The sequence below is a fragment of the Giraffa tippelskirchi genome, chromosome 9 (assembly GCF_054371585.1).
Source record: "Giraffa tippelskirchi isolate mGirTip1 chromosome 9, T2T-mGirTip1v1.2.pri, whole genome shotgun sequence".
NCBI classification, from domain to species: Eukaryota; Metazoa; Chordata; class Mammalia; order Artiodactyla; family Giraffidae; genus Giraffa; species Giraffa tippelskirchi.
This window is the reverse complement of record NC_137283.1, coordinates 163,238,054-163,251,422: the sequence shown is the minus strand read 5'-3', so window position 1 is coordinate 163,251,422 and position 13,369 is coordinate 163,238,054. Positions and strand designations below refer to the sequence as shown.

Genomic DNA, 13,369 nt, shown 5'->3' with positions numbered 1-13,369 from the left:
CCCAGAAAGAGTTCCAGAGCAGCTGGGCCGGGTCTTGCAGTGGAGGGTTCTTCCAGCCAGGGCCGGGGGAAGAGGGCTGGGGAAGGGCTTGCTGGCCAGGGAAGGGCACATCGGAGCCTACTGTCTGTGTTTCTGAGTCCACGCTTGGTCTGCTCACTGCAGGACGAGCCAATAATGGGAAGATGAGGTGTGGATGCAAGGAGCAGCAAGTTTACTCCCAAGTCTGGCATCCAAGACAATGGTGGACTAGCATCCTCGATGGAGTACCCTCCATGGGATTCTGGAGGCTGGGTCTTTTACAGAACAGAGAGGGAGAGGACCTGAGGGAGTCAAGTAAGAGGCCGGCCTCAGGGAGGGGATGTGTTGGTTTCTTCGTTCCTGCAGCCATTAACCCTGGGCAGGGGCAGGGTGTTCCCCTGAGCTGAACAAAGCCTTTTTAGTTTCACATTCTGGCTGTGGGGCAGGTTCTCTGAGGCAGACCATTAAGGAAGTGAAGTTACTCAGTCACGTGCGACTCTTTGCGATTCCATGGACTGTAGCCTACCTGGCTTCTCCATCTGAGGAATTTTCCAGGCAAGAGTACTGGAGTGGGTGGGTTGCCATTTCCTTCTCCAGGGGATCTTCCCGAACCGGGGATTGAACCCAGGTCTCCTGCATGGCAGGCAGACGCTTTACCCTCTGAGCCACCAGGGAAGCCTATAGACGGCATCCTTTTAGTGGTTGTAGTGACAGAGGCAGTGGAAAGCAGAGGTTAACAGGAAAGACAGAGACCCGCAGGCAGTCAGAGCTTGTGCTCCCCTGTTCCATCAAGATGTGGCTGAGGGGCGTCCTGGGGAGGGGGCTGTGAGACTGACCGAGCTTCTCGGGGCCGCTGCCGAGGGTCTCATGGTTGTCCTATGAAGGGCTGTACAAAAAGGTAAGGGAGAAGGTGAGAAGAGCTTCCGTGGTAGAGCTGGGCTTCTGTGAGGCGGAGGCGGGGGGCTCCTCTGTGGCAGGTCCTCCCCCAGGTGAGGGGAGGCCGGGCCTGGGCCAAGTCAGGCTGGGTGACCGCATGAGGTCGGGAACAGTGGGGGGGGGTGTGTGGGGCGGGGTCACGGGCCTGTGTCCTGAGGAAAGAAAGATCAGCACGGAAAGACGCTGCGCCTGCCCTGTGGTGAGCGCTGCTGGCGGTGCCTACCTGCTACGGTGAGGCCCCGAGCCGTCAGACGCGCGGACCCCAAATATCAGAAGTGTCGTGCGTCTTCAGAGTTTGCAGTGAGTTAAACTGGAGAGTTGGCTGCTCTAGTTTGGGTGGTCCATGAGAGTCTCTCCAGGAAGAGGAAGTTACACTGGAATGTCAGCGACCGAGGGCTGCCAGCTCGGTGGGTATGAGGAAGAGGCCACCCCAGACAGAGGTCACCCTGAGGAGCAGAGTGAGGCCTGACCCTCGGGGAGCACCTCCCTGCGGTGCCCACAGGCGGTTAGGGCCCTGTCGAGTTTGTAGTTTGCTCGCGGGTAGGGGACGGTCTCGGAAGGTTCTAGGCAGGTGTGTGATGGGTGATCTGTGAGGTCACCCCGTTCAGCCTGCTGTCAGGCCAGTGAGTCTGAGAGGCTGCGGTGGATACAGTGGCTTGAAGGCCACCTCGCTGTGGATCGGGGTGGTGATGCTGGGAATGGAAGCCGTGGAATTCCATGGCTTCGGGGCCGTGTTTGGGGGCAGAGAGTGTGAGATATGCAAGTGGATCAGCTGCGTGGAGTGAGGGGGGCGAGGCGTCCAGAACAGGGCACAGGGTTTGACTGGAGCACCGGGCACCAAGTGAAACTTCTGCGACGGATGGACTCAGGCATCCTGCGTGGCCGCGTCAAGTCTGAGATGCCCGTGGGGCGGTTTAGTGGAGCTGATAAGAAGGCAGTTGGATAAGTTAAGTTTGGAAATCAGAGGGGTCAATGGACCAAGACTGGAGGATTTAGATTATAATCATGGTGTTTAAAGCCATGGGATTGTGTGTCCCCCACCGTGAGTCTGCAGGTGCTTCACGTGAAGCTGAGGGCCTTGGTGGGGTCACTCAAGAAATAGCCGTGTTATGGGATGGGTCTCTCCCCGGCTCTGATGAGTGACGGGGGGCTCTGGGCCCCTCCGCAGGGAACTGATGAGATCTGTGACTCTCCAGGGAGCAGGTGGAGGCCACGTTCTGAATGGGAGCCCGAAATAAACTGGGAGTGGGAAGGGCCAGAGGCAAAGCCAACGGGAGAGAAAGGGCTGTGGAGGCCCTGAGCAGGAGCTGTCTGAGAGCCAGGAGGCGAAGCAGAGCAGAACATGTCATGGAGTCTGGGAGAAGGACCTGGAGACAGAGGCAGCCAGGGCCCTGGTTTCCCGAGAGTCAGTGGAGCGAGGCTTCCAGGTGGAGGCAGAACCGGAGCCGTCTTCAGGGGCTGGGGGCCCACGGAAATGAGACTGTGGGGCCCTTCAGTCCTCTCATAAGGAAAGGGAGAGGTTGCCCCGAGACCCAGGGGTTGCCCTGAGACCCGAGGGTCACTCCGAGACTCAGAGATCACCCCAAGACCCAGGGGTCACCCTGTGACCCGGGGAGAGACATGCTGGCTTTTCCCCACCTAGGACTGGCTGGAGAGTTGTTCGTTGAGGAAAAGGAGTTTGAAGAATAAGCAAAAAGAGAGCAGGACAGAACCTCGGACCCTCTGGGAGGAGTGACACGTGGTGGGCGTGGGAAGGCCTGGCCAGTGAGGGCAGCTTGTCCTCAGAGAGAGCGGCGGGCGAGCAGGCAGGGGGCTGAGGGGCTGGAGGGTGGGTGGGGGGAGACCTGACAGCCCCTTCGCAGGCCCTCCTGCCCGTCTTCCTGACTGGGCAGTGCCCTGGGCCTCTGAGAGGGATGGGATTAGAAGGGTAGGAGGGCGACTCCCCCAAGCCGAGCTGCCTGCAAAAGTCAGGGGTGTGATGGGAAGGTCCTGCCCTGGTCAGAGGGGATGGGGGAGAGACTGGACAGTTAATGGAGTGACGGGAAGAGTAGAGAGCTTCATAGGAGGGAAGGTGTATGGTGAAAGGAGCTTCACGGTGCGTCGGGGGGCGTGGGTGAGCGTGAGCTGGCACGGAGCTGGCGGGCACGCTCGTCTGTGCTGAACCAGGAAGCATGGACACTTGTGAGCTCTCAGGACACATCTTGGTGAAAATGGTCCGGCGGGATGAGGCTTGAGAAGTGTCTCGGGGAGGAGGGTTAGGTGTGTGGAGCTGAGGCTGGGGGGAGAACCTGCCATCAGAATCCAGGGCACAGAAGTGGGGTGATCTGGTGGGGGCTTCCCACAGAGGAGGGAAGATAAAGCTGGTGGGAGGGAGCCAGGAGAGACTGCTAGGTCTGGCCCATCCCGAGGTCATTGGAGCAGTTGGAGAAAGGGTGTCATCAGATGATGTAACATGCAAGCGTTCAAACGTGCGCGTCCGCCGAGCACCCGCTGCCTTTGTCCCCGCTGCTCATGAGTCGGTCCGGACCGATCCTTGCCTTTAGCGGGCCGCTGCGTGATGAGGGACGCGGACAAAGTGAAAGACGATCACTGACGACTGGTATAGGGGTTCGCAGTGGGAAGCACATGCTTTAATGGCATCCACTGCCCCCAGGAAGACCTCTGCGTCCCACTCCGTCTGCCTTTAAAGCTCTCTGTGTGGTGACCCCTCGATGCTTCCTGCCCCACCTCCCCTCCACTGCCCACGGTGCCAACCGCTTGGGACCCCGAGCTTCTGGCTGGGTCAGAAGGTCGCCTCCTACACCCAGCCCTTCCCCACCCTCCGAGGCAGCTTCGGGTCCTCTGGAGTCCAGCCCTGCTCCCAGCCTGCTCACAGGCCCATCTGTGTCTTCCTAGTGCCCGGAGCTTGTACCTGTCCACGCTCGTGTGCTTCCCAAGGGCAGGAAGCATCTTCTATTCCTTTTCTTAACCTCAGTGCCTTGCACAAATGCCAGTAACAGAAGTCTAAGCAATAAGTAGGTGAAGGTGTACAAGTGGGGGAAAATGAGCAAGACGGTCCTGTAAAAATGTGAGTTTTCACAAAGGGAGGGAACAATAAGATAAGTAACATGGCTGATAAATTCTGCTCGTGTAACTCGAAACTTCCTTTGATTCTTTTTTCTTTTCCATGGGATCCGAGTACACTCTCTGGCCCCAGTGACCAGGGCCTTGGAGTCCTGAGAACGTGGCATTTTCCTGTGTCTGAGCCGCCGGCTCGGGGAGCTGCAGGGCTGATGGCAGAGGGGTGAGCAGCGTTAAGAGTGTTCTGGCCGCCTCAGCTCTAGTTCCTGAGTCGGTGATAAAAAGCTTTTTACTTTGACGAAAACATTTTCTAGACTAGGAAGGAGAAAGCGTTGCTTATGAAGTGCTGAAACAGTGCCATGTGTTTGGATGTGATGAATTATTTATAAGCATGCAAGCGTATTTGGGCCTTTAGAAGTCGGTGAGTGCTGTGTAAGAAGCAGTTTTGCAGGAAGAGCGCGTCACTGCTGGAGCGGAGCGCCCCGAGCAGGGGGCATTCAGGCTGTGCCTCTCTGCCCACGACCTGGGTGTGCCCTCCCGGCCCGGGGTTCTGGCAGCTTCTGAAATAACCCTCTGCAGTCATACCCAGAGGCGCTTGATCACTGTGCTGCCTCCATTTGGGTCATTAGACATTTTATCTTTGCTATTAAGACTGCATGCTTTTTTCAAATTTTCTTTTGTTCCAGGACCAGAAGTTTACTTTGGAAACATTCTCGTGTCCTCAGTCATGATGCCTTTTTAGGATAATGCTCTTTGTGTCTCATGATTAATTATCTTAAGGCAGGTTAAATACCTACTTATAAGACTGCAGAGATTCAGACAATGTGGTGCTGGCATGTGAATAGATAAACCAGTACAACAGAACAGAAAGGCCTTAAAACGGAGCCAGACACGTAGAGAATTTAGTATACTTTAAAAGTGTCATCTCATATAGGAGAAGTAGATACGGACTATTGAATAAATGATTTGGGGACAACTGAGGACTCATCTGGAAACAAAATAAAATTAGAGTGTATCTTTTACTCCGGGATAAATTCCATGTGGATCATACGTTTAAATATACATTTAAAAAAAGATAACCATAGAAAGAAGGAAATTCCTTTCTAGTCTTGGTGTTCAGTTCAGTTCACTTGTGTCTGACTTTGCCTTGGAGTAGGGAGAGCCATTAAATGTGACTCAAAATCTGGAATTAATCAAAGAAAAGATTGAGAAGTTAGTCTACATTTTCAAAAACACCTTTTGATGGTCCTAAATAACATCGAGTCACAGTTTATTCTGTGATGCCCTCTGCCTTCCTGCACTGGCTCTGTCCTGCTTCCAACAGGGCAGTCAAGGCTCTTCTTTACCGTCAGCCTTGTAAGAAAACTCTAGTAGTCGATTTCACAGCAGAGCTCTGCCTGACATACAGGGAGCTCCCAGAATGATGAAGAAAAAGAACAACCCAATAAAAAGAGTCAAAGGATATGAACAAAGAGATGCTCCACCTCTTTCACGATAAGATAAATGCCATTTAAAAGCACACCAAGGTACCATTTTCTCCTGTCGGATTTGCAAAAATTAGTAGACTGTTTAACACACCATTGGTAATTTTATGAGGAGGCAGGTATTGGTGTGCCTTCCTGGTGGGAGCACCCATTGGTACAGCCCTGGAAGAGAGCAATTTGGCAGTGTCGATCAGTATTAACAATGCGTGTAATCCCATTGAATCAGTTGGGTTCCCCTGCTGGTTCAGACGGTAAAGAATCTGCCTGCAGTGCGGAAGACCTGGGTTCGATCCCTGGGTTGGGAAGATTCCCTGTAGAAGGAAATGGCAACCCACTCCATTACTCTGGTCTGGAGAATTCCGTGGACAGAGGAACCTGGTGGGCTACAGTCCACGGGGTTGCAGAGTCAGACACAACTTAGCGACTTTCACTTCACATTGAGTCAGTTGTTTTACTTCTGGGAGTTTATCACTCAGATGTACTCACACACAGGCAAGATGACCTCACCGGTATTAATATGCATGCTAAGTTGCTGCAGTCATATCTGACTCTCTGTGACCCTGTGGGATGTAGCTCACCGGGCTCCTGTGTCCATGGGATTCTCCAGGCAAGAATCCTGGAGTGGGTTGTCCTGCCCTCCTCTGGGGGATCTTCCTGACCCAGAGGTGGACCCCGCATCTCCTGTGTCTCTGACGTTGGCAGGCGGGTTCTGTACCACCAGTGCCACCTGAGAAGCCCAGTATTAACTGATTGCAGCGCTGGTTGAGGAGAACATTAGAGGAAACCGCCTGAAGTTGGCCTGTAGGGACCTGGCCAAAGAAGATCTGTAGCAGTGACATGGATGCATGAAAGCTCTTTATATACATCGTCATGTGGAAAAAGCAAAGCGTAAAGCTGTGCACACACCCACACTTGTGTGTTAGGAAGGACAGTGAGAGTGTATGCTTGTGTGTGTCTTGTGTTGCATAAACAAACATGGCGGAGACTCAGGAACGCACACCCAGCGCTTTGTCGACGGTTCGGTGGGGATGGGAGCAGTGGATACCTGGGGCAGGGCAACAGGAGATGGAGGGAGACTTCACTCAATAGTTTTTTATATTTTTTTGATTCTTGAATAGCGTAATTTATTACCTATTCAAAATTAAATTGAAAAGGAAGTAGAGTTTACCGAAATGCTACGTAACTAACTTTTGTTGTTGTTCAGTTGCTCAGTCGTGTCCGACTCTTTGTGACTCCATGGACGGCAGCACGCCAGGCTTCCCTGTCCATCACCATCTCCCAGAGCTTTCTCAAACTCACGTCCGTTGAGTCGGTGATGCCATCCAGCCATCTCATCCTCTGCCGTCCCTTCTCCTCCCGCCCCCAATGTTTCCCAGCATCAGGGTCTTTCCCAGTGAGTCGGCTCTTCGCTTCAGGTGGACAAAGGATAGTTGCCCTAGTTTGTGGTTGATGTAATCTTTTCTTTTCTTTTTTATTGTCCTCCTGTCGGGATCATAGTTGATTTTTCAGCCCCTGAAGTTTGTTCACTTGATTCTGCCTTCCTCTAGCCTCCCACTTACTTCTCCTACACAAGATCTCGAAATGTCAAACCATGCATATTAAAAAAACAAAAACCGCATGCCTCAATTACCTCTCATGCTTATCAGCTCCTTTCTACGTCATGCGCAGATTTGAAAATGGAAACAAAGCCACTTCTATTTTAATGTAGTTTCTGACTCCGATACAGTCTGTGGTTTCACATTTAAGAGATGAACTGTTGTTTACACTGTTGGAGACCTGCCCAGCCAGCTTCATCTGGTGGAAATCACTACATTTTGGCAAGAAACTGAGTGTCTTCCCTGTGAAAATGAGGGCTTTACATTCTAGAGCTTCTTAAGGAAGTGCAAATGTAACCTTGAGTTGTCTTGCCGCTGAATAATGCCCTGGGCAGGAGCTGGTGCAGTTGATTGTAATTTATTCCCTCCTGGCCGTGATCGGGGGTTTTTCCTTTCGAGCCGGGAAGGTGTGACCTCATGCATCCATTCATCCTTCTCGGCCGCTGTGGGCGCCGTCTGGGCAGACCCGGTGGAAACCCGTCCTGACCTCAGAGACCTCTCCGTCCACCAAGGACAGTGCCCTCCTTCTGGCTGTGCCTTTGTGGCGGAACCGAATTCTTTAGGTCCTCACATTTCTGGTCTCTTCTCTGACTTTATTTTAGGTTTGCAGTTGCTCTTCCCTGTTCCTCTGAGCATCTCAGTGGGTTTCTTTCCTATCCCCTTAGTTTGAACTTCACCCCTGCTGATTTTTCCTGTGTTCTGCTTATACCGTTGACGTTTTTCTTTGTCTTATCACTTAATATTATTTCCTCCTAGTCCACCCATTGGTTTTATTTTAGCTGCTGCTTCCTTCCTAGTTACTGGATTTTGTGCAAACCCTTTCCTAACCTTAAGCATCAGCCTGGCACTACCTTCACCAATTTCTTTGACCCGTGTGTTCTTGCTTCTGGGATCTTCACACAGTTAATCCTTGTTACACACCCTAGCCTTAGGGATGAGACATTGTCAGCTTGCACGTACTTGGGCCTCTTGCTTGAAGGCACGATTTCCCCATAGTAGCCAGGGTTTCAGGGACAGCCCTGATGATCATTGTTCTTTTTCCCTGGATGGGACGTGTGGATCCAGGGGAGGGGGTTGGAATCCGTCTTTTCACTCTGTTGAGCACTGCAGATGCTTTCAAGGCGTTTCAGGTCAGTGGGAATGCCCTTATGATAAAGGTTATTCTTTGTTAATGTTAGTGCTCTCGTTGAATTGCGTTTCTCCTGAGATCCTGTCATAGCTGGGGAGTTAGCCGGGGAGTTTGGGCACCTTCTGTGTTTTGTAATCGTTCTATTTTTTTTTTTTTTGGTCAAATGGGCCACCATTAGGAAATCTGTCACTTTTTTTCCTAAGTGATTTTTCAACTCTTTTTGTTTTGTATTGGTACATTTAAAAACAATGTATTCTGGCCAGATTCTTGAGATGCAAAATTATTATGACTTCTTGTGGCTTGTGGTCTGGTGAAAAGTACCCCAGACTACTAAGACAGCAAGTTACTGGGTACCAGGTTTCAGGTGGGATGACCTGATCTTTTTGCAAGTGTCACGATGAGACATGAACAGACAGAGACCCCTGGGGAGGGGATGTGAGGAGAGAGAAACAAACAGTTCGTGCCCTTGTTCCTCTTTTCCTTCTTTGTCGATACACTGCCGACCCTGGCCACTGCTCCCTAGTGCTTTGGGCCTGGTGACCTCTCAGGAAGGAAAAGCAGGTAGTCCAGGGCCCTGAGAAGCGAGTCTGTGTCCTTCATCTGTTAAGCAGATGCCAAGGACGTGGCCTAAGGTGGTGCTTGTGGGGTTAGACAAGCCCACGTTGGAGGGAAGGTGAAATGAAATGATGTATGTCCAGTGTTGGCAACAATGCCTTGAACAAAGGAGGTGCCAGAGCACCTTGCGTCCACGCATCCCTGGGCCCTGAGGAGCCCTGCAGAACCGTCTCTCCCGGGAGGGAGGCAGGGCAGCCCTGTGAGGGCGTCGGGGGCAGGAGATGGTCCGTGGCAAAGGGAAACGAGGGAAAGGCTGCCTGGCGCATCCACTGGGCAGGAAAGGTGTTTTCTTTGTAGTTACAGGAAGCGCAGCTTCTGGAAACACTGATAGCAGGAAATGGCTGGAGTCTTAGAGCGATTCCACTTGCTTGGCAAGGAATTAAAGGAAAATGTGTTGAAAATAAAAAGGAAGGATTTTTGGAAAGAGAAAAGAACTGAAAAAAAGAAGTGACGATCACGAGCATTCTTCCATTTAGGGGATCTATTTTTCGAATGGCTGTCATTTTCCCTATGTTGGGGCCTCCGCGCCTCCAAAGTCTTTGACCTCTATTTTCTTGTGTCTCTGAAGCATTCGCGTGCACTTGACCTGACTCAGGAGGGAAGTTTCTGGTTTCTGCGGGGCCTTCCGGCTGCTCGGGTCCGGAGGGGACACTCCACAGCTGGCCGTGCTGCGTGCCGGGCAGCCTCAGGTGGGCTCGGCGCTGGCCCAGGGCATCACTCCCCTCTGGCCTCCGTCCGGAGGGCAGCATGGGTTAGATTTGGTTCCTAGGTATGGTGTTTTCTCTGCAACTGGCTCTTTATTCACGTCAGAATTTTGTAGATTGTCGGTCTGCATTCTTTATTATCCGTGTGAATGGTCTGAGTCCTATACGTGTATTACACTTTTCTTTTGTGATTTAATACACACTCACTTGGAGAAAGGTGAGAATGTGCCCATGAACAGTTAACCTCCTTAAGGGTGAATTTCGAGGCTACACTTTAAACCATTAAAAAAAAACTAATAACACTCTGTATCTGGTTTGCATTTATCTGGAACAAAACTATCAATGCCTTATATTATTTTCATTAAAAACTTGATGAATAATTTGAGAAACTGCACTTTTATCCCTCATGATCTTTTGGAATTCTTTCATACTGTATAGTGGACATGTGTATTTTTTAAAAAAAATACTGAATTGCTTCCGTTTTTCAGTAGTGTGGGACTTCCTTGGTGGCTCAGACAGTAAAGAATCTGCCTGCAATGCGGGAGACATGGTTTCGATCCCTGGGTTGGGAAGATCCCCTGGAGAAGGGACTAGCACCCCACTCCAGTATCCTGGCCTGGGGAATCCCATGGACAGGGGAGCCTGGCGGGCGGGCCACAGTCCATGGGGTCACAAAGAGTCGGACACGACTGAGCAACTCTTACTCACTTTCAGTGGAGAATAGTTTATAAAAATTAAAAGCAGTTCCAGACAGGCATTCATTCAGCTGTGCAGCCGTGGCAAGCACTTCCTGCCCGCCCCTCTGCTCTCTGTATGGAGACCTGAGCTGGGTGGTTAGTCTGTCACGATGCCGAAACTGCTCACTGTTCATCTGTCTCTCCTTAACTGTGGGGTTGGGGGGGGCTCTCTCTGGATCTCAGGTCACCCTCAGAGTCTTCAGTGGGAATCACTCACGAAGTGTGCAGCGAATGAAGGCTTCCCAAGAGCAACTGGTGCCCTGGAAACATGTTTTGGGAGAAGATGTGGGTTCACGCCTCAGCTCTGCTTGATTTCTGAGCTAAGCTCTGCATACCTGTAAAACAGGTGCTCAGTATATGTTAGCTTCCCCAAAGAAGAAATAACAGATCTGAGTCAGAGCACTTTGGACTTCACTGAATTGTAACAACTTTAGACTTGTGATGTTTTCATTCTGATTTTATATTAAGTATGAGAGGCTCAACTATTTTTTTTTTTTTAATATTAAAAGAGCAAAGAAAACACAACAGTTTTCAGAAATCCTTAAAATACTGCCTCTGATGTTTAGAAGGCTCTTTGGCTTCCCGGAGGGTTCTGTAATGGAGTGTGGCTGGGGAAGTCGCGGGCCCTCCCGCTGCAGAGCTGGTGCTGGTGGCCCCGGGGGGCCCGTCTTCCTGGCTCTGGTGTCAGGGGCTGACGTACTGCGTGCGTTGCCTGCTGGGTGTTGTTGCCTCCTTTGTCCTGCTCTCTTCTCTAGTGTCAGGAGCCGTCCTCAAGTGCAGGAGTCTGTGAACCATCTGTGGGTAGCGTAGTAGCTGCTTCTGGTGGCGTCGACTGTCCGCCTGAAGCCCGTGAGAGGTTGAGGGGGTCTCAGCTGAGCGCTCCTGCAGGTCTCCTGGAGCTGAGTGTGGGCACGTGTCTGTGAAGTCACCCTGGGCTCACACCTCCGGCTCCAGCGGTTCTCTCAATACTGTTTCCCTTGAAGAAAGATTTCAAGGAACTCTAGTTTCTTAGTTTGACCTTCCCTGCAAACAGAGACAGTTGATTTGGGAGGTGATTGCAGGGGATGGAATCCCCTCATAGCTCAGCTGGTCAAGAATCCATCCGCAATTCAGGAGACCCCAGTTCAATTCCCAGGTCGGGAATATCCGCTGAAGAAGGGATAGGCTGCCACTCCACTGTTCTTGGGCTTCCCTGGTGGCTCAGCTGGTAAAGAATCTGCCTGTAATGTGGGAGACCTGGGTTCAGTCCCTGGGTTGGGAAGATCCCCTGGAGAAGGGAAAGGCTGCCCACTCCAGTATTCTGGCCTGGAGAATTCCATGCACTATATAGTCCATGGAGGTCACAAAGAGCAGACACAACTGAACGGCTTTCACTTTCATGCCCTGCAGCACCCCCCCCCCCCGGAGCAGAGGGAGCTCTCTCCATGAGGGCTGCCCCCTCCCCCAAAGGCTCGGGGTGGGAGCCAGCCAGCAGCGGTCACCCACCTCCCTACTGGGGATTGTCCTTCCTGGTGCTCACCCTCTACTTCCAGACTCTCCTGCACTCGCTGGAGGACATTGTCTCTCCTTCTGGGCTCAGGGTGTGCAGCCACATAGGATGCGGACCACCCTGGGTCCAGGGGGTATCTCACCTTGTTAGGAACAGGCCCCCATTGCTGGGCCAGAAATTTCATGTTGCTGTTCCTAGTCCTCAGCTTTTACAAGTGATTCTTCTGGATAATATATTAAAACTGCAGAGGGAACGTAGTTTTATTTATAAATTTGGCACAGATGGAATTTAGGTTAGCAAGTCAATTCTAGAGGAAATCAACCTTGAATATTCATTGGAAGGGCTGATGCTGAAGCGCCTATACTTTGGCCACCTGATGGGAAGAGCCAACTTATTTGAAAAGACCCTGATGCTGGGAAAGATTGAGGGCGAGAGGAGAAGGGAGTGACAGAGGATGAGACGGTTCAGCAGCGTCACTGACTCGGTGGATAGGAATCTGAGCGAACTCTGGGAGGAGCCTGGCACACTGCAGTCCATGGGGTCCCAAAGAGTGAGACACGGCTTAGTGACAGAACAACCACAGAAGATACCTGTCCTGTTGGATGTTTCTGAATCAGAAGATTGTATAAAATAATCGATTCAATCAATATGGTGGTTACTTAAGACTAGTGAGAAACAGACTATTTCGAAGTAAATGCTAAAACTGTATGAAAGCATCGCTACGAATTTGTTGTCTGAGAGCAGGGTGGACTGTTTCTGTGAAGGGCTTGATAGTTCCTGTTTTAGACTTGGTGGGACACAGCTTCTGTCATCACTGCTCAGCTCTGCTGCCGTAGCGGGAAGACATAGGCAGTGCAGGGATGAATGACCTTATTTACAAAACCTGGCATGGGCTGGAGTTTGCTGACCCCTCATGTTAGAAGAATATATTATTTTGATGAACACCGATTCCTCCCTTCGGGCGTTTGGGAAGCACTAAGCCCTCTTTCAATGGAAAGAGTATCTGAGGTCATGTTCCCAGTTTGGGTATGCGGACGCCCACCCCGCAGCAGTGTGGCTGGCTGGCTCTCTGCTCCAGTGGCCCAGTTTGTTTAAGGCAGGGCGCCTGCTCCAGTAATTCAGCTTCTGTGGGGAGTCGAAAGGGCAGCGGTTTCATAAAACAGGAGCTGTTGGGTGCTCCACGTAGGATTGGTATTGCTGATTTTTTTTCCTTTAAGCATCTTGTAGTCCTAAATCACTTCACAGAGAGGAAGACAGAAATCAGGAGACACATGTATAAATATGCACTTATCTCTGGGAACCATATGATGCATGTGTTATTTCTCTTGGCAGAATGCTTTGCATTTTTTTTGTACAGTTGAATTTGCCTGGAAGGATGTTATTGCCTTACCCTTTTCTGTGGGTAACCAGGTTGATGCACACAGAAGTCAGTGACTTAGTACCCAGAATGGCCAGTTTGTCAAGGAATCCCTGTTATCATATACATGTGTGTGTATCTTTCTTTCTTAATACATTGATTACTGATCCTGGGGAAGATTTGAGTAATGCAGCCTGGATTTATTATTTAGATATATTAGGAACATTTTAGGAAGGTTTGCATAC

The 13,369-nt window shown here is 51.0% G+C and overlaps 1 protein-coding gene and 1 non-coding gene across 12 annotated transcripts in view; one reads left to right on the top strand and one right to left on the bottom strand.

Moving 5' to 3' along the window:
• PDE10A (phosphodiesterase 10A) overlaps positions 1-13,369 on the top strand; it is a 344,897-nt gene that overhangs the window by 95,969 nt on the left and 235,559 nt on the right. The window lies entirely within an intron of this gene.
• TRNAG-GCC (transfer RNA glycine (anticodon GCC)) lies at positions 622-693 on the bottom strand. Its single transcript has one exon. It is a non-coding gene; the product is annotated as a tRNA-Gly (tRNA).